This window comes from Panthera tigris, chromosome C1, assembly GCF_018350195.1.
Source record: "Panthera tigris isolate Pti1 chromosome C1, P.tigris_Pti1_mat1.1, whole genome shotgun sequence".
In the NCBI taxonomy this organism is placed as follows: Eukaryota; Metazoa; Chordata; class Mammalia; order Carnivora; family Felidae; genus Panthera; species Panthera tigris.
Window position 1 is genome coordinate 164616135 of NC_056667.1, and position 20042 is coordinate 164636176.

The 20042-nt window shown below is 35.3% G+C and overlaps 1 protein-coding gene across 7 annotated transcripts in view; it reads right to left on the reverse strand.

The window, feature by feature from the left end:
- Positions 1–20042, reverse strand: part of PDE11A (phosphodiesterase 11A) — a 411261-nt gene that overhangs the window by 327618 nt on the left and 63601 nt on the right. For 3 of the 7 annotated variants that reach the window (XM_042994780.1, XM_042994774.1, XM_042994775.1), the window contains exons 2-3: positions 2207–2255; positions 1120–1176 (exon numbers count right to left, since the gene is read on the reverse strand). The exons of the other annotated variants lie outside the window; for them this stretch is intronic. The gene's annotated coding sequence lies outside the window, so the exon portion shown is untranslated. The remainder of the gene's footprint in view (positions 1–1119; positions 1177–2206; positions 2256–20042) is intronic. 7 annotated transcript variants of the gene reach the window in all.

Consider the following 20042-nt stretch of genomic DNA (forward strand, 5'->3'; position numbering starts at 1 on the left):
AAGAGATGGGACAGGAAAGACCAGTTGGAGGTTAACGAAGGGGTGCCTAATGACCAAGTTTAGAATTATAAATTTATCGCAGGAAGGGGAGAGCACTAGAAGGCTTTAAGGTGGGTGGAAGTAGGGGTGCCTGGGTGGCTCAGTGGTTTAAGCATCTAACTTCGGCTCAGGTCATGATCTCACGGCTGGTGAGTTCAAGCCCCACGTCTCAAACCCCACATCTTAAGCCCTACATCGGGCTAGGTGCTGACAGCTGGGAGCCTGAAGCCTGCTTCAGATTCTGTATCTCCCTCTCTCTCTCTCTCTGATCCTCCCGTGATCACACTCCATCTCTCTCTCTCAAGAATAAATAAATATTAAAAAAGATTTTTTTAAAAAGAAGGTGGGTGGAAGTAATCTAAATGATTCTTCACTTTAGAAATACCACCCTGGCTTACATGTAAAAAAAAAAAAAAAATGGATTGAAAACAAGAGATCCAGGTGAGAGATAAACCATCTCTGGACTGAGATGGTGGTTAGTGATGGTGAAGGTGATGGGAATGGACTGAGTTGAAAGATATTGAGGAAGTAGAATCAACAGGACTAACTGATTAATTTGATGACAGGTTGTTAAAACTAGAGGAGTAAAAAATGACTCCATATATCAGATCCAGATATCTGGGTGAGTGGTGGAGTGATTCATGGAGTGAGAAACATAGGGAGGGAGGGATTCGGAGGTGGGAATATGAGTTCCCCTGTATACATTCTGTATACATTTTGAGGTTTAGTTGACTATGGGCCACCCACATGGTGGTATCTCCCCCAAAGAAGTGTGAGAGATATAAATATAAATATAAATATAAATATAAATATATAATTATATATTATATATATATAGTTTGTGAGAATATATTATATATATATAGTTTGTGAGAATTATAATAATATATATTATATTAATTATATAATTAATTATATTAATTAATTAATATATATATTATTTATATATATTAATATATATTAATTAATTAATATAAGAATTATAATAATATATATTATATATATATATATTTCAGAAAAAGTACTTGGCATGGAAAATAGAGACTTTTTAGGTAAGAATGAGAAACTCTGATCAATTACTTTTAACCTGAAGTCTTCAGAAGTTCACCACACTCACTAGTAAATCTTCACAGAAGTCTAAGGAAGGAGGAAACAGAACCAATAAGAGAAACATTGGGTCTATTTATCACTGAAAATGGCAACTTGAATAGGAAACTAACAAATGCCTCTAGGTCTATAATGAAATATCACATGGAGAATGATGTCCAATTTTTACTCATCTCCCTTAGGACAAAAGAACAAGAAATGATCTACAACAGGAGATATTTCTAATAAATTAAAGTAAGGGCTTCTTTAATAAGGCTGTTAAAATCTGGAATGAGTTTCTTATGATTGTGGTAGACTTTTCTCGCTTCAAGTATTTTTATGTCATAATATTTTTTCTATTTCAAATATTTGAAGTATAAATGCTCTTATAAAAAGAAACACAGGGATCTCCTCAGTGCCTTTTTGTGCAGACTTATTTTTTGCATGTGACAGTCAGCTATGATTTTTAATATTTAAAGAGACAAAATCTTAAGGTCAAAAGCAATTTTTACATTTTAGCAATGGAAGTGAACTGTGCTCGCTACATAGAGAACAGTAATTTGATACATTTCTAACTCAGGATCCTTACAGTTGGAGCCTATTCTGCAAAGTTCCTCAGTTGAATATGATGCCACATAGCACACCCAGAAAATGCGTCCTACCTACAAGACCCACTAAGGCTGTAGAAGGAATGAACTTCTGTAGTCTGAGTTTTCAGGTCCTTGAGAAAAGAGCTATGCTATGTTCACTGCACTCAAGAATCCCAGCCAGTCCCAAAGACACCTAATTTAGAGACCCATAAGGAGCCTCAAAGGAAAAGGGAGTCCATCCCTTCCTTAAATTTTCTCAGAGAAGTCACTCAAGGCTCTTCAAGGCAGGACCCAGAGCTAAGAATATCCAGGTCTTAGATTCATGACAAGGATGGGTTACATAAGATCTCTTTTATCCTCTCTGTATTTAAGGCTTCTCTCCCCAAAACTTCATAATAAAATTTTCCAGGGCTCACGATTAACTCAAGAACTGGTCTTGACCACCATTTAACCTATAAAGGTGATTGTTTTAACCACAATCTCAATCTTACCTTAGGTTCTTCATAGCCAAAATGATCAAACTCTCCACATGATGGTAATCTTGTTTTCATAACACACATATGAGAAAACATGTAAATGCAAAAACCCCCTATTAATTCCATGAAATGTTTAATAAAATTTTATCTGACTTATTGTGTACATAAATTATAGAGAAAAGGTGATACAAGATATGTGTGTATATATGGCATTTCTTTCTTCTACAGACAGTATTATGTATTCATAGGAATAGAACATTGCTAACATTGGAATCACTTGGGAGCTTTAGGGCTGATGCCCTAGCCCCACTCTGACCAATGAAATCATATGGGTGAGAGAAATCATATGGCTGGACAGAAGATATGACTTTGTAAGTCAGGGTTAAGAACCACTAAATTAGATGTCCTTTAATAGATCCAAGGCCTCCAGGGGTCTGAGGGGAATATACTGTAACCCTCAGCATATTAGATTTATTAGAGTTTTCAGGACAAGTATATTTGTTAGCTTTTGTTTTGTTTTGTTTTGTTATGTTTTCCATACACTTTCTCCAGCACCCTACTATCTCACTTTTGCAAAGTTAAGTCTCGCAATTCATCTACATCTTTTAAAAATGCCTTATAGAGTTACAATGTAGAGAAGCTAATGGAGATACAAAGTATAATAGGAAAAAGCCATAGAAACTCAAACTGATAGACTGCCAAACTGTCTGAGGCTTTAAAAAATTGCTTTTATTGGTACATCGATTAGTAACACTCATTTAATTCTAATCCATAAAAGCATCTTCTTACATTTGTAACATCATAAACATCACTTATTTTCCAGAAAATTCTTTAAAGGCTAAGCTCTTGAAAATTTTGATTTGTCTCTAAAGATTTCAAATGTACTATTCTGCTTTTCTCCATACCAAGAACGATAATTGTTCTGAATTGATGCAAGGCTTGAGATTATATTGCATAAAAACAAAGCCATGGTAACTGAGAGCTAATGCTTTGGCCCTAATTCAATGCTTGCTGAGAAAAGTACAAAATTTCCACTGTAGTTCTTAGTATGTATTCACAGAATGTCATTACTCTACAGTAAACAAAAATCTTGTCTCTGAATTCTTTCACAAAAAGTCTCTTAGAGTTTTGAATAATACAAAATATTACAAAAAATATGTATGTTTTTGAGGTTTTATTCTTTTATGGACCTTAAGTGGTATGGTGGGTAGTGAAGCAGTTTGTAAATTCATACAGGTCAGCTCTCTTTGGGAAATGTTTAATGGGCACACTTTCATTTGAATTGTCCAAACTTAATTAGTAGTTAACAGATGCCATAAAGAATTTAATATGAGGTTTCAAAACCACTGTTATTATCATTTGAACTACTATTACTCAATGTCATTGTTATTACCAAGTTGCTTGGGAGGTTATCCATTTTAAAGTTTATTTATTTTTTTTTTAGTAATCTCCACACCCAACGTGGGGCTCGAACTCATGACCCTAAGACCAAAAGTCACATGCTCTTCCGGCTGACTCAGCCAGGTGCCCAGGAGGTTATCCACTTTAGTTATGTTACTAAACTAAACTTGGTTTGCTGGTGTTACTTCTTTGTTCTTCCCTTCTTAGTTGGCACTTTTCTTTGGCCCTTATTGTAGTCATCATGGCTATTTTTGCTTATCTTTCCTACAATAAATACAAATATATCTCAAGACAAATGACACAGGAAAATGGAAGAACTACAGCACAGTTGAAACCAAAACCGCAGGTAATGTGGTACAAAAGAAAACGATGAATTCTTAAACTTCTTTAATATCCCTATTACAAATATATTGTGAATGTGCAGATACATTGTAAGTGGAATTAAAATGCAACTCCATGGTCTATAAGCTTTATTGTGTGTAATTAAAATGTCTGAGAAAAGACCAGTACATGAAGAGCAAGCTATGGAAAGAGTGGTTTAGCCAGGGACACCTTCCTTCCTATCACAGAGTGGACATCTAAGAACTGCAGTGAATCAGGGAGGCGAGGCTATAAGGTAGAACCAGGAGGGTCAAGAAGTCTGTAAATATGAAGAAGGGATGGTCAGCATAGAGTTGTGGTTCAGACACCAGACAGGAACCAGGAATACAGGGAAAGCCAAGGTCAAGACGGTGAGGTATGAAAATCCAGGTCTGGGTCAGGAGTACAAATGTAACAGTGATACAGTAGGAGACTTGGTTTCACCATTTGTTTAATAAACAATGTTTAATAAAACGAACAAAGACTACTTCCAACAGAAACCCTCTTGCACTCTTCAAGCCGTGGCCAATTGAGACAGCCTGAAAAGTGGCCCCAGAATGTAACTCATTTGTTAGCAGCTATATCAGTCAGGTCCCAACCTTTCCCATATTTATAGCAAATACTGTAATCTCTAGTAGCATAGCAAATATATATTAATTGCATATTTTATTTGTTTTATCATTAATATGTGGAAATTACTGTTTCTGTTTGACAAAAGTTTAATGTTAAAAAGTAATTTTAAAATTTGCTTTAAAAAGTTCTAAAAATTTTTAAACATTTTAAAATACATTTTAAAATGAATGTTTTTTAAAATATTTAAATCATTCTTTCTTGTGAGAACATGATGATAAAAATACAGTGACTACCTGATATTAAAATATACCTCAAAGCTATGATAATTAAAATAGTAAGATAGTGTTCTAAAAACAGAAAATTTAGGAAAGAGAATAGAAAATGTGTATATGTGTGTGTGAATAAATGCATTTAGTTAATAAGAGTAGCATTTCAAATCAATTGGAAAATCAATTGGAAAAGTATAGGCTATTCAATTAGTTAAATGTTTTGAAAAAATTAAATTCTTATGTCATAAGTCAAAATTAATTTCTGAATAAGAAGTTAAATATACTCATCTTCTGGTGAATTGCAAAAGTAGGACAGATTTACTCAAATCCATCCAAGACACATGTCTTATGTTAATGTGAAATTCTAGGAGAAAAAAATTGAGTATTAATTATCCTAGTCAATATTATGAGAATGCACATATTCTACATATTATCAAGTGAATCTTTTTTAAAATATTTATTTATTTTTGAGAGAGAGAGACAGAGTGTAAGCAGGAGAGGGGCAGAGAGAGAAGGAGACACAGGACCGAAGCAGGCTCCACGCTCTGAGCTGTCAGCACAGAGCCTGACACAGGACCCGAACCCACGAACTGTGAGCTCATAATCTGAGCCAAAGTCGGACGCTAAACCAACTGAACCTCAAGTGAATCTTAAGTTTGCACTCAGAAAAGTCAATGGCCTTATGTTCAGATATCAGCCTTTTCCCCCAAACCATTAACCAAAGGAGGCAATAAAAGTAAGATCAATTCCCTCAAAAATAAATAAAACATTTTTAAAAATTAAAAAAAAAAGGGGGGGGGGCGGCCCTGGGTGGCTCAGTCGGTTAAGCATCCAACTTCGGCTCAGGTCATGGTCTCGCAGTTTGTGAGTTTGAGCCCTGCGTCAAGCTCTGTGCTGACAGCTCAGAGCCTGGAGCCCGTTTCAGATTCTGTGTCTCCCTCTCTCTCTGCCCCTCCCCTGCTCATGCTCTGTCTCTCTCTGTCTCAAAAATAAATAAAACATTAAAAGAAAATTTTTTTTAAAAGTAAGATCAATTCAATTGCTTTCATTTATTCCATTTCAGTTATAATTCTTATCAAAGGGCAAATGGTCAAAAGCTTTCAGTCAGAATGAACAATGACATGAAAAAAAAAAAACTAAATCATCATTTACTTTACTTGAAAATCATATTAAAACATTTATATTATTTAAAAATTTAAATATCAAAAATAAAATAATAAAAGAGTAGAAGAAATATAACTGAACATTTGTCTGATCTCAGGAAGAGAAAGTCTTCCAATGCATAAGTACAAAAGAAGGAAGCACAAAAGAAAAGATGGATAATTTGATTAATAGAAATTTTAAATTTCAGTACCTGAAAAATAATAAAAACAGAATTAAAAGTAAAATAAAGTTGGAAAAATATTTTTAAACGTAGATGGTTGACAAAGTGTTAAATTCTTCACACACAGAATTCTGGCAAATCAATGAGAAAAAAAACAATAGGTAGGAATAAGAAATTAACAGAAGAAAAATTCTTGATGGGCTATAAATATGTGAAAACTGTCAAATTACAACAACAGTTATAATTTTTTCTATAAAATTGGCAAAGATTAAAAATTTAAGATGTCAAAATACAAGGTACTTTACTGAAAGTTTTTATGAAAAGTCTACTTTTATCATTGCTGGTGAGAATACAAAGTAGTGTAATATACATGGGGGACAATTTGGAAATAAATAACAAAAACCTTTACAATGTTCATACTTTTCAATAGAGTAATTTCATTTCTAGAAATTTATGATAAGGAAAAATTAAAAAGTATCTAAATATTCAATAAGAACTTTATTATATTGAGGTGCATCCATGCTACCACTAAAAAAGTGTTATAGATTGTTATTACACATTTGAGTGCTTTTATTACGACATGAGAAAACGACATGAAGAAAAAAAGTTTATAAAAGCAGTACTACTTAGCAGTTACCTCGGGGTGATGGGATTACCATCAAGGACAGCACTATAGCTTCAAAAGTGCCTTCCAAAAAGATAGAAATCATCATACTAACTGATTGCTAGTAAAATAGATAGGCAAGATACACCAAATGACAGCTATCAAAATGGAAAGGGGTCAATTCTCATAAATAATATAAATATGTGAAAAATAGTATAGCAGTCTTCACTTTTAGCAAGTTATAGTACTAGTCTACCTCGTGCCGTTATTTTTTTAAGCCATTATCATCCTCCCTATAAAATCTGTAACCATAAAAATTCAGCCCAATTGAACTGCTACACAGAATGCCAAAGGGATTTGATATTTTCTGAAAATCCCAGAGATATCACCAAGATATTATAGTTGGGCAATGTTCTGATATAGATGGAGTCTTCAACTCTTTTAGACTCTGACCGTCTCCATATTTACTTGTTAAACACTGCAACATCTTTGTGGCACAGGATATATAAAATGTAATATATATTATATATAGTACATATAATGCTGAAATTATATGTTATATATATAATTTACATATATTATATGTATTATATATATAATGCTGAAAAACATCTTGATTTTCCAAAAGAATAAATATTAGAAACCAAAAAATTATTAGCCTGATATTGGTTCACAAAACAAAATTCTCAAACTATTAAACTAGTAGATGTTAAGTTTGAAAGAAAATTGTAAGAATAAATCTTCCACCCACAGGAGTGTGTTCAACTTTGAAAGTCCAGCTTAGAAAAGATCAGGCATCATCCACTGGGAAGAGGATTTAGAAGCAGCATGTCACTATTTCCCAATGACTTCCAGGTGGATCTCAGGGGCTGGTTGGTTCCATATACATTCCATTCCTTCTGTAAGACACTGTGGCCCTGAAACCCTTTTTTCCCATCCCTAGGCCAGGCTCTCTATTTTGCTGGTGCTCATTGTAGCTTGGCTACAAATAAACAGCATTGCTGAGAGTACTTGGACCCCCTCCAGAAGTTCTATGGCCATGTGCTCCACAAAACAGTGGGGCATGAATCTCCAGCCCTCCAATATGAGACAAAGAGCCACGTATTAAGCTGAAGGTGTCAATATGTGCTTAGGTCTTTCAGGGGTCTGTCTCCATCAGCACAAATCATTCATAGTCTGAATAGACATGGTCGTGGGCTCAGCACTCAGGGTATCTTTTCCTGGATAAAGCACCAACATGCTTTCTAAGAAATGCTTATAGGAAGGAGCCTTCTAGACAGACACACTGGATTTTTGGCAGTCTTGTCTAAGCTATTCCACCTTGGATAGGGTTAGTTAGCCCCTCCAGAAACTGGTGTTCTGCCTTGTTCCAGATATCTCCTTGGCCAGCTGGCAGAACGCTGCAATGGCCTTTTTACAAACTAGATCAAGCCCTTGGCAGAGTCAAGCATTTACACTATTCATCATATTTTTAAGGCCTGGGTTTGGCCAGGTTAAAAGATTGGACATAATCAGTTAGCAATCACTCTCATAGAAGCAACAGGGTCAGGAACCATCTATAACTCTCAACTCACTTCTGTGATGTTTTAATAAAACAAGCAATCAATTTAACCAACTATAGTTCTTTGCCGGTTTAGGATATACATAGGGTGGAACAACAGAAGCAGAAACTACAAAAACCCTGGGTTGCTCAAATCTATAAGACTCCCACATGCTCCTTTGGACAGAGCAATAATAAACTTCTGATATTAATGGAAAGTCCAACTTTAAAGCTTCATAGTGTCCCAGTCCCTCTGTTGACTTAAAAAGAAAGAATATCTTGTAAGCACGTTCCCCCACCAAAACTCAGCCACCAACATGTTCATATACAAGCACAACTGATACATCTGGCTACACACTACATCCAACCACAGGACACGTCATACTATTGGTGAAGTTGACATCAAGCATTTAGGAAAACTGACAAAAAGCTAGGTCATCAAGCCAATCGATTTGAAATCACCAAGTTGAATCCCTGGTATCATGCAGAACATATCACTTAACCACAATGCACTTTAGTTAGAAAAAATAACATAGAGAAACAAAATATTTGAAAATTTAAAATACATTTCTGAACAACTTATCACCCAAAAAAAATCAAAATGGAGGGGCGCCTGGGTGGCTCAGTCGGTTAAGCATCCGACGTCTGACAGTTGGTGAGTTCAAGCCCCGCATCAGGCTCCCTGCTGTCAGTTCAGAGCCTGGAGCCTGCTCCGGATTGTGTCTCCTTCTCTCTCCACCCCTTCCCCACTCGTGCTCTGTCTCTCTCTCTCTCAAAAAAAATTGAATAAATGTAAAAAAAAATTATAAAAAAATCAAACTGGGTATTATAAACTTTTTATAAAATATTTAAATAACAATATAATGATATAAATATTATGTACCAAACCTGTAGGACACAGTTATAGAGGTTCCTAAAGTTTTAGTCTTAAACGTTCACATTAGAAAAGAATGAAAAGTTCAACTTAATGAAGAGAATGTCCCAACACAAGGAATTAGAAAAAAAGAACAGCAAACTAAACTCAAGAAAATGAGAGAAAATAATAAAAATAAGAGAAGTGAACGAAAAAGAAAATAAACATCTAATGAAGAGAGTCAACAAAGGTCAAAAAAAGGAATAAAATATACAAGTGTAGAGAAAATAATCAAGGGGGGGAGAGAAAGGCATTAAAATTTTTTAAATCAGGAATAAAAACAGGTGAAGCTACAGTTGCTATAGAGATTAAACAAATAAAATGTTATAAACAACTTTATGCCTACAAATTTGAAAACTTAGATGAAATAAACAGATAAATAAGGTTAATAAAAACCATCTCTTTCAAAAAAGAGAGAACATACAGAAGTGCTAATGCATAGGGGCACATGTACCCCAATGTTTATAGCAGCACTTTCAACAATAACCAAATTATGGAAAGAGACTAAGTGTCCATCAACTGATGAATGGGTAAAGATGTGGTTTATATATAGAATATATATTTATGTGGTTTATATATAGAATACTACTTGACAATGAGAAAGAATGAAATCATGTCATTTGCAACAACGTGGATGGAACTTGAAGGTATTATGCTAAGTGAAATAAGTCAGTCAGAGAAGGACAGATATCATATGTTTTCACTCATATGTATATCTTGAGAAACTTAACAGAAGACCATGGGGGAAGGGAAGGGGAAAAAAATAGTTACAAACAGAGAGGGAGGGAGGCAAACCACAAGAGACTCTTAAATACAGAGAACAAACTGAAGGTGGATGGGAGGATGGGGGAGGGGGGAAATGGGTGATGGGCATTGAGGGTGAGGGCACTTAGGATGAGCACTGCATCACTGGGTGTTGTATGTATGCCAATTTGACAATAAATTACATAAGAAGGAAAGAAAGAAAGAGAAAGAAAGAAAGAACACAAAGAGTCTTATAAGCTTTAAAGAAATTGAGTCAGTAGTTTAAAATAGTCCCATTATCAGGAAACCATCAAAACCCTAGAGGAGAAAGCAGGAAAAAACCTCTCTGACCTCAGCAGTAGCAATTTCTTACAGGACACATCCCCAAAGGCAAGGGAATTAAAAGCAAAAATGAACTACTGGGACCTTATGAAGATAAAAAGCTTCTGCACTGCAAAGGAAACAACCAACAAAACTAAAAGACAACCAAAGGAATGGGAAAAGATATTTGCAAATGACATATCAGACAAAGGGCTAGTATCCAAAATCTATAAAGAACTCACCAAACTCCACATCCCAAAAAACAAATAATCCAGTGAAGAAATGGGCAGAAAACATGAATAGACACTTCTCTAAAGAAGACATCCAGATGGCAAACAGGCACATGAAAAGATGCTCAACATCACTCCTCATCAGGGAAATACAAATCAGAACCACACTCAGATATCACCTCATGCCAGTCAGAGTGGCTAAAATGAACAAATCAGGAGACTACAGATGCTGGAGAGGATGTGAAGAAACAGGAACCCTCTTGCACTGCTGGTGGGAATGCAAACTGGTGCAACCGCTCTGGAAAACAGTGTGAAGGTTCCTCAAAAAATTAAAAATAGATCTACCCCATGACCCAGAAATAGCACTGCTAGGAATTTGCCCAAGGGATACAGGAGTGCTGAATGAAATATGACCTTTTGTAGCAACGTGGATGGAACTGGAGAGTGTTATGCTAAGTGAAATAAGTCATACAGAGAAAGATAGATACCATATGTTTTCAGTCTTATGTGGATCCTGAGAAACATAACAGAAGACCATGGCGGGGTTGGGGGGGGGGGGGGGGAGAAAAAAAAAGTTAGAGAGGGAGGGATTCAAACCATAAGAGACTCTTAAAAACTGAGAATAAACTGAGGGTTGATGGGGGGTGGGAGGGAGGGGAAAGTGGGTGATGGGCACTGAGGAGGGCACCTGTTGGGATGAGACTGGGTGTTGTATGGAAACCAATTTGACAATAAATTTCATATAAATAAATAAACAAACAAACAAAATAGCCCCATTAAGTGCATGCCACAGCACACACAGAAAGATAGATGGATGAATTTCTAGAAAATTCTACCATTCAAGCATTAAGCAATTCTAATCTTACAAAAACTATTCCATACAATGGGAAAAGATTCATTTGTACCTTTCTAAATCTGACAGAGGTATTATTAGAAATGAAAAATATATGCCAATCTTACTTAATGAGTGAATATAGATACAAAAACCCTGAAAATAAACATTTTTATAAAACGAATCACAGTGTATATAAATAGGATAACTTATTAAGACTAAGTTGGTATTTACTAGGAATTCTACATTGCTTTATCATGAGAAGATCAATTAAAGTCATTCAACACATTAACAATTTAAGGTGAAAAAAATTATATCTAGACAGAGGCAAAAAAAATGGATAAACTACTACATCCATTTATGATTTAAAGAAAAGAAGAAAAATAATTTCCTTAACAAACTGGGAATTGAAGGCACTTTCTTCACCCAAAAAAGGGCATTTCAAAAGACCCACAGAAACCTCATACCTAACAATGAGACTTTGAAAGCATCCTCTATAAAGCTCAGGTTCTAGGATGCCTATTTTCATCAATCTTATTCTACATTATACTGGAGGTCCTTGCACGGTAAAGCAAGAAAAAGTAATAAAAGGTAAAGGATTGGAAAGAAACAAAAACCTTTAGTAGTTGTAGATTATATGATTGCTTACATAGAAAATCTAAAAAAAAAATCTTAACACATAGGGATTACTTAATAAATGTTTGCTGAGGAAATAAGCAATAAAATAGTTATGAGGATTAAGTGAAATAAACTGTTGACTATTGGGCACATAGAAGAAATTTAATAAATTCTAATTTCCTTTCCTTTAAAATTTACTTTTTAGGTATCTATGCCATGTGGGAAAAATTTTTTTAAGTAAAAATGTAAATTAATAAGAGAAATGTTAGAGTCAAAATCAATACAGGGAAGTAAATTATATTTCTAGATACCCACAACAATTAGTTAAAATGTAAATTTTTCAAACATGCAATTTAAAATAGTGATAAACATGGGGCATCTAGGTGCTCATTCGGTTAAGTGTCCGACTTTGGCTCAGGTCATGATCTCACAGTTTGTGACGATTCAAGCCCTGCATTAGGCTCTATGCTGACAGCTCAGAACCAGGAGCCTGCTTCGGATTCTGTGTCTCCCAATCTCTCTGCCTCTCTCTCTCCCTTCCTCAAAAATAAAAAAACATTAAAAATAAATAAACAAATAAGTAAATAATATAGCAACAAACATTTTTAAATATGTAGGATAAAGAAAAGAATATTAAGCCTTCCATAGAGAAAACTAAGACATTACAGAAGATTAAATAGGAAGATCTATCATATTATCAAGGAGGAAGACTAAATATTATAAAGTATATCGTAATTCTCTCCAAATTGATCTATAACTTCACCACAATCCTAACAGAAACTCATCAAGTTGATTACAGAATATACAGGAAAGAAAGAGGGCCAAGAAAAGACAAGATACTCCTGAAGAACAAGGTTGGGGGTGGGATTGGAAGATTCTCTCTACCAGAAATCAAGACTCACCATAGCCCATGGAAATTAGGGCAGCGTGATACTGGTGCAGGCATAGACTAATAGAGCAGAGGAAGAATAAATAGCCTAGTAATAAACCCGTGTTTATATGGAAAATGAATTATGACAAAGCAAACATTACAAATCATGAGAAAATGTGATCTAATCAATAGATGACACAAGGTCAATTGTTTATCCAAATAGCAAAAAAAAAAAAAAAAAAAAAAAAAAAAAAAAGAATTTGTATCCCTGTTTTACACTGTAACACATAAACCAATTGAAATTAAATACCTGACAAAAAAAAGTTATAAAATTTGCCAAAGACGATACTGAATATTTTACTTTATAACCTTTTGTTTCTTAAACAAGAAGCAAACAATGCAACATTTCATAAGAAGATTGATAAATTATATTAAATTAAGAATTCGAGCTCACCCATTAGCAATGAAAACCAAGCAACAGAGAAGAAAAAGATATTTAAAATATATATAACTGTTAAGGAGGTTGGTGCTCAGAAGAGAGAGAGAGAGAGAGACAGAGACAGAGAGAACTCTTACAAATCAGTAAGAAAAAGATAACTCAGTAAGAAAAATGGGCAACCGACATGGACAAGTATTTCACAAAAAAGGTGCCCCAATTTTCCTCTTTAATGACCAGGAAAATAAAAATTGAAACCACAATGAGATACAATATTCAACACACCAGATTGGCAAAAACAAAAAATTCTAGGGGCACCTGGGTGGCTCAGTTGGCTGAGCATCCAACTTCAGCTCAGGTCACGATCTCATGGTTCATGAGTTCGAGCCCCACATCGGGCTCTGTGCTGACAGCTCAGAGCCTGGAGCCTGCTTTGGATTCTGTGTCTCCTTCCCTCTCTGCCCCTCCCCTGCTTGCACTCTGTCTCTCTCTCTCTCGCAAAAATAAATAAAAATTAAAATAAATAAATAAACATACATAGATGGCAAAGCCATAAAAACAAAACAAACAAACAAAACCAAGGAAATAATCAATCACACAATACCCAGGGAGGTTCAGGAGGGAGAGCGATATAATTATGAAGGGACAGCAGAAGACTTCAGTACTAATGACTATGTTTTCTGTTTTAACCTGGTGTAAGTAGAAGAATGTCCAATTTATAATTATTCTTCATGCTAGACATATACATTTTCTTCTCCCCCTTGGATAGATAATATATTTCACAGTCTTCAAAAAAGGCAAAGGACAATACAATGAAAACTGAAAGGCCAGAGTTCTGGTCACTGCCAGTATGTTCAGCACACATTCTGTTTTTCCTTTAATTTTCAGAGTTCTAAAGGGTATGCTTTGGCAACGTACATGAGCAGTGAACAACCCAATTCTCAGTATGTTAATGGGAACACTGTGGTTAAACCACTAAACTAAAACTTTACTCTATGGGATTACTGGTACTAAAACAGAATGTTTACTCCAAGAACTATACACTTCAGTTTGTTAACTTTTTCAACCTTGTATAGTGTGTTGACATTACCGTGTATTAAAGATAAACTGCTAAAAAGGATTACCTTCCTTCTCTACCGTCCTTTCCACAGTGTTTTGTCAACATAACTTTTATGACTTTGATACTGCTGACATTTACTTTTTTTTAATTTAAATTCAAGTTAGTTAACATATAGTATAGTAATGGTTTCAGGAATAGAATTTAGTGATTCATCACTTACATATAATACCCAATGCCCTGTTTGTTCTCTGCATTTAAAACTCTCTTATGGTTTGCTTCCCTGTCTGTTTTTATCTTATTTTATTTTCCCTTCTCTTCCCCTATGTTCATCTGTTTTGTTTATTAAACTCCACATATAAGTGAAATCATATGATATTTATCTTTGACTGACTTATTGCGCTTAGCATAATACACTTCAGTTCCACCCACATTGTTGCAAATGGCAAGATTTCATTCTTTTTGATCACCAAGTAGTATTCCCTTGTATATATACACCACATCTTCTTTATTCATTTGTCAGTCGATGGACATTTGGGCTGTTTCCATAATTTGGCTATTGTTGATAGTACTGCTATAAACATTGGGATGCATATATCCCACTGAATCAGCATTTTTGTATCCTTTGGATAAATACTAGTAGTGCAGTTGCTGAGTTCTAGGGTAGTTCCATTTTTAACTTTTTAGGGAACCTCCATACTGTTTTCCACAGTGGTCGTACCAGTTCGCATTCCCACCAGCAGTGTAAAAGTTTCCCTCTCTCTGCATCCTTGCCAACATCTGCTACATCCTAGTTGTCCATTTTAGTTGGTCTGACATGTGTGAAGTGGTATCTCAGGGTGGTTTTGGTTTGTATTTCCCTGATGATGAGTGGTGTTGAGCATCTTTTCATGTGTCTGTTAGCCATCTAGATGTCTTCTTTGGAAAAGTGACTGTTCACGTCTTTTGCCAATTTCTTCACTGAATTATTTGTTCTGTGAGTGTTGAGTTTGCTCAGTTCTTTATAGATTTTGGATACTAACCCTTTATCTAATATGTCATTTGCAAATATCTTCTCCCATTTCATCAGTTGCCTTTTAGTTTTATTGTTTCTTTTGCTGTACAGAAGCTTTTTATCTTCATATGGTCCCAATAGTTCATTTTTGCTTTTGTTTCCCTTGCCTCCAGAGAGAGACATGTCTAGTAAGAAGTTGCTGCGACTGAGGTCAAAGAGGTTGCTGCCTGTTTTCTCCTCTAGGATTTTGGTGGTTTCCTATCTCACATTTAGATCTTTCATCCATTTTGAATTTATTTTTGTGTATGGTGTAAGAAAGTGATCCAGGTTCATTCTTCTGCATGCTGCTATCCAGTTTTCCCAACACCATTTGCTGAAGAGACTATCTTTTTTCCATTGGATATTCTTTCTTACTTTGTTGAAGATTCGTTGACCACACAGTTGTGTGTCCATTTCTGGGTTCTCTACTCTGTTCCATTGATCTCTGTGTCTGTTTTTGTTAGTACCATACTGTCTTGATGATTACAGCTTAGCAATACAGCTTGAAGTCCAGAATTGTGATGCCTTCAGCTTTGGTTTTCTTTGTCAATGTTACTTTGGCTATTCAGGGTCTTTTCTGGTTCCATACAAATTTTACAATTGCTTATCCTAGACCACAAAGCTATGAAACTTGAAGTTAGCCACAAGAAAATATTTGAAAAGACTACAAATACTTGGAGGTTAAAGAACATCCTACTAAAGAATTGCTGACATGTAATTTTAAGTTAAAAAACTAATCAGCAAATATAGATTGATGATAATGAGCAGACATATTTTTTAACTATGTCATTTCTCCAAAGAAGTATTAACCTCTACATGAATAAAACCTACAATGAGCTCTTTTTACATGCAAAAAAATTTTTTTCAAAAATAGCAGAATCCAATATTTATTTTAAGTCCATGTGCCAATAGTTCTCCAGTTTTTCCATAACACTTTATATGACAGATGTCATTGTCAAGATACCAAAACACTTAATTCCCCTTTTGAAGTACTATCTGTCCAGTTTCACACCTTCCCCATATCCTTTCTATAAGAAAAGACAGTATTTAAAGCATTATCCCCCTAAATGTTACATTATATTTAGCTGAACCTGTCTGTGAATTCAAGGACTCTCTTGAGCATAAGTTTGTCATAAGATTTATATTTATTATCTGCTAGAAACTTCAGATGATCACAAAAATAACTTTCCCACATTAAGGTTTTCCTGGGGTGCCTGGATGTCTCAGTCAATAGAGTACCCAACTCTTGATCTCAGGGTCATGTGTCCAAGCCACATGGATGTAGAGATTGTTAAAAAAAAAAAAGTAATTTAATTTTTTTAAAAGAGCACCTGTATCCCTGTTAAAAAAAGTTTCTCCTTTCTTTTCAAAAAACTTTAAAGAAATTGTATAAATCTTACTATTCCTTTTACCTATTTCTGTACGGGTCTAAGTGATGAGCACGCTGTCTTGCATGAGCAAAGGAGATTATTAGTAAATGGGGTCATTTTCTGACATAGGCTCAGCTGGCTTCACATACCACATAAATAGTTTCTGTGCAAGAATTCTAAAGATACATATAATTAATAAAATCCATATTAGTTATATATTTTATCTATTTTTATATTATAAAACATCTAACTAACTTTCACTTATATATACAATTTTAAAGGGTAAGTGGCTAACCAAAATTAGCAAACTTGTATGAATACTGGAAGAAATTAAAGTGTCGGTAATCAGTTTTACATTATACACCTTCCATTCTCTCTGAAATGGGCCTGAGTATGTGATTTTGTTAAGTAATATTCAGAATTGTAAGACTGATTTTAAGATCCTGAAAATATATGATATTCTGCAATGAAATCTCAAAAATTACTATCACACATAGAAGTTTTTAAAAAAACAACAGTTAGGGGAAAGAGAACTGTAACCAAAGCATTGCTTCTTGCTACAAAACTGCTTTGTATCAACATCGTACTAAGTCACCGTAGCAGGCAACAAGAGATTTAAAAATTCCAAATAATTCACTAACATTGAACCACAAAGTTTCCAAGCAAGTATAACACCCATCTCCCCCTTGGCTGACATAATATTTTGACCAAGAATGAGGTATCCTTTTGACTCCACTTTTTGTTATTAAAGATGTATTTTGTGAGCTTAATTGCAACTCAACTTTGACAGCAGGGGCTAACAAAGGATTTAGGCTGCCTCTATTTTGTGGTTCAGGGTACTAAAGAAATATATCCAAAACACCAATGACAGAAGATTCTAATGCCTCCAATGGCTCTGCTCTTGTCAACTGGGAAGAACACCTTGGGAACTGCACAGTAGGTATTTTACATATATGCAAATTAAGGTAATGAGTAGTTAAGCAATGTACCCAAGGCCATGGGCAATAAGTGACTCGGACTGGGTATTAACAGAAGGCTGCTTGATTTTTCAAATCCATACAACACACCATGAACTCAGGTTTCATATGCCACCTAATCTGAACCTTAATTATAAAAATTGGAACCAACTTTGGTCCAGATCCACAAAGGGTAGTAAAGACTTACAATCAGAATAAAAATTTCCCTTATTTCACCCTGTGCTTCTGAATTTGATCTCGATTGAGGTCTTATGGATGTTAAGGCCCTTAGTAATTTATCACGATTGACTCCAATTGTGAGATATAGAGTGACATGTTGAGGAACAAAAATTGGCCTTATTTCCTTGACCTGTCTTCTTGGACCATCCACCAATAGGACATCTGACACCATCTTTTCAGATTGGCCTCTTCCATGAAACAGGATCATGGAAATTCTTTAAACTCAACTTCTTTAAAAAAATTCTTTAAAGTCAACTGAGATAAAAGCAAATGAGAAATAATCCTGATAATCCATATTTTTGCAAATAACTGATTTAGAGGTATACCTGCTGCAGTAGTGATCTGAGATAAAACAATCTCCTTAAAACCATCATGAGAAGTAATTACCACAACTAAAATATTCTTCTATGGTCCTGCAAAAATCAGTACATCTTAGTCAAGGTTTCTTAATAAATTTCCAAGGAAAGAGAAGTACTTTTGATAGGTCTTGACAGGGACCCTAAGCCCTATTCCTGTCTCCTCTAACAGTCAACTGAAGGCTCAGGACACTGGATCTAAATCATTGTGTGGTACATCAGATGCCTTGGTTAGGTGTAAGGATGTGCTATTCATGAGGTCAAAATGTGGAAGACAATAGCAAACATAGGTAGCATTTGAAGAGAAGACCAAATCAGAAAACAGAGAAGAGTATGTTTAAAAAAAAAAAAAAAAAAAGTCAATCAGAGCAGCAAGGAAGAGAGAAACAATCAAAGTATAATGTTTGAAACAAAAAGACTGGGAAGTTCTGAGTGCTTGGTGGGAGGCAATGCCTGAAACAATTTCCTGACATGAGAGGATAAGGGCCCCCTTGTGTGTGGGTAGTAAGGAACCCATTTAAGATGCTGAAGGGGAAGATTTTATGGTTTATTTTTTCCTTTTACAGCATACAAATGAATTTAAGCCTTTAGACACAGATTGTAACCAACACTGTCATAAAGACCATTTCTGGTTATGGTTCACGCAATGTGGCCTTACTATTACAATCCTACCTAGCTGATATTAGGTATTCAGTACACATTTCTGAAGCAGAATTTAATAAATGACTTTTTGATGAGAACCAAAGCTATTTTCCTCACAGACAGTATCTATCATGGCAGATGATTCACACTGATGCCTTACAAATAGCATGAATTCCTTAAGACATTTCTCCATTGGGCCCTCCTTTCATACTAATTTCAAGATATTAGCCAAACCCAAAGGGTTTGGGTGGCTCAGATGGTTAAGTATCTGACTTCGGCTCAGATCATGATCTCCCAGTCTATGAGATCAAGCCCCATGTCCGGCTCTGTGCCGACAGCTCAGAACCTGGAGTCTGCTTTGAATTCTGTGTCTCCCTCTCTCTCTGACCCTCCCCAACTTGTGCTCTGTCTCTCTCTCTCAAAAATAAATAAACATTAAAAAAAAAAAAGTTAAAAAAAAAAAGATATTAGCCAAACCCTGCAGTGCTAAGTGTAGGTAGGTAGGTATGTATGTATGTATGTATGTATGTATGTATGTATATGAAGAAAGGTCAGGGTTCTACTGACATTAACACTTGCCTTGAAGAGGGCCACCTGGGTGGCTCAGTTGGTTGAGCGTTCTAACTCTTGATTTAGGTTCAGGTCATGATCCCAGGGTTGTAGGATTGAGCCTCATGTCAGGCTCCACACTGAGCATGGAATCTGCTTATTCCCTCTCTCTCCTTCTGCCCTTCCCCTCACTCTCTCTCCCTCTCTGTCTCTCTAAAATTAAAAAAGCAAAACAAAACAAAAAACAAAAACCAAAAACCTTGCCTTGAAGACAGAGCAGCTACATGATACACAATCTGGCTTTGTGGCAGCAGACCAGCAAATAGTCCATGACTTTGGCTTTCAGTTTTGGTCTTCAAAGCCAGTAGACAAGCATCAAGTAGACAAAGTATACCAATTACTCCAGCACTGCATGTGTAAGTTAGTCTTTAAAAGAGATACTAAATGAGGCTTGTGATCTGTTGAAATTATAAAGGAATTAAGGTAATTATGAAACTGATTCTTCAGATAATAAAAATGATGATGATCATGTACCAAGAGCCTACCACGGACCTAGTATCTGTCCCAGATGTTTTAGATACATATAACATTCACAACAGCCATGCAAAGTGA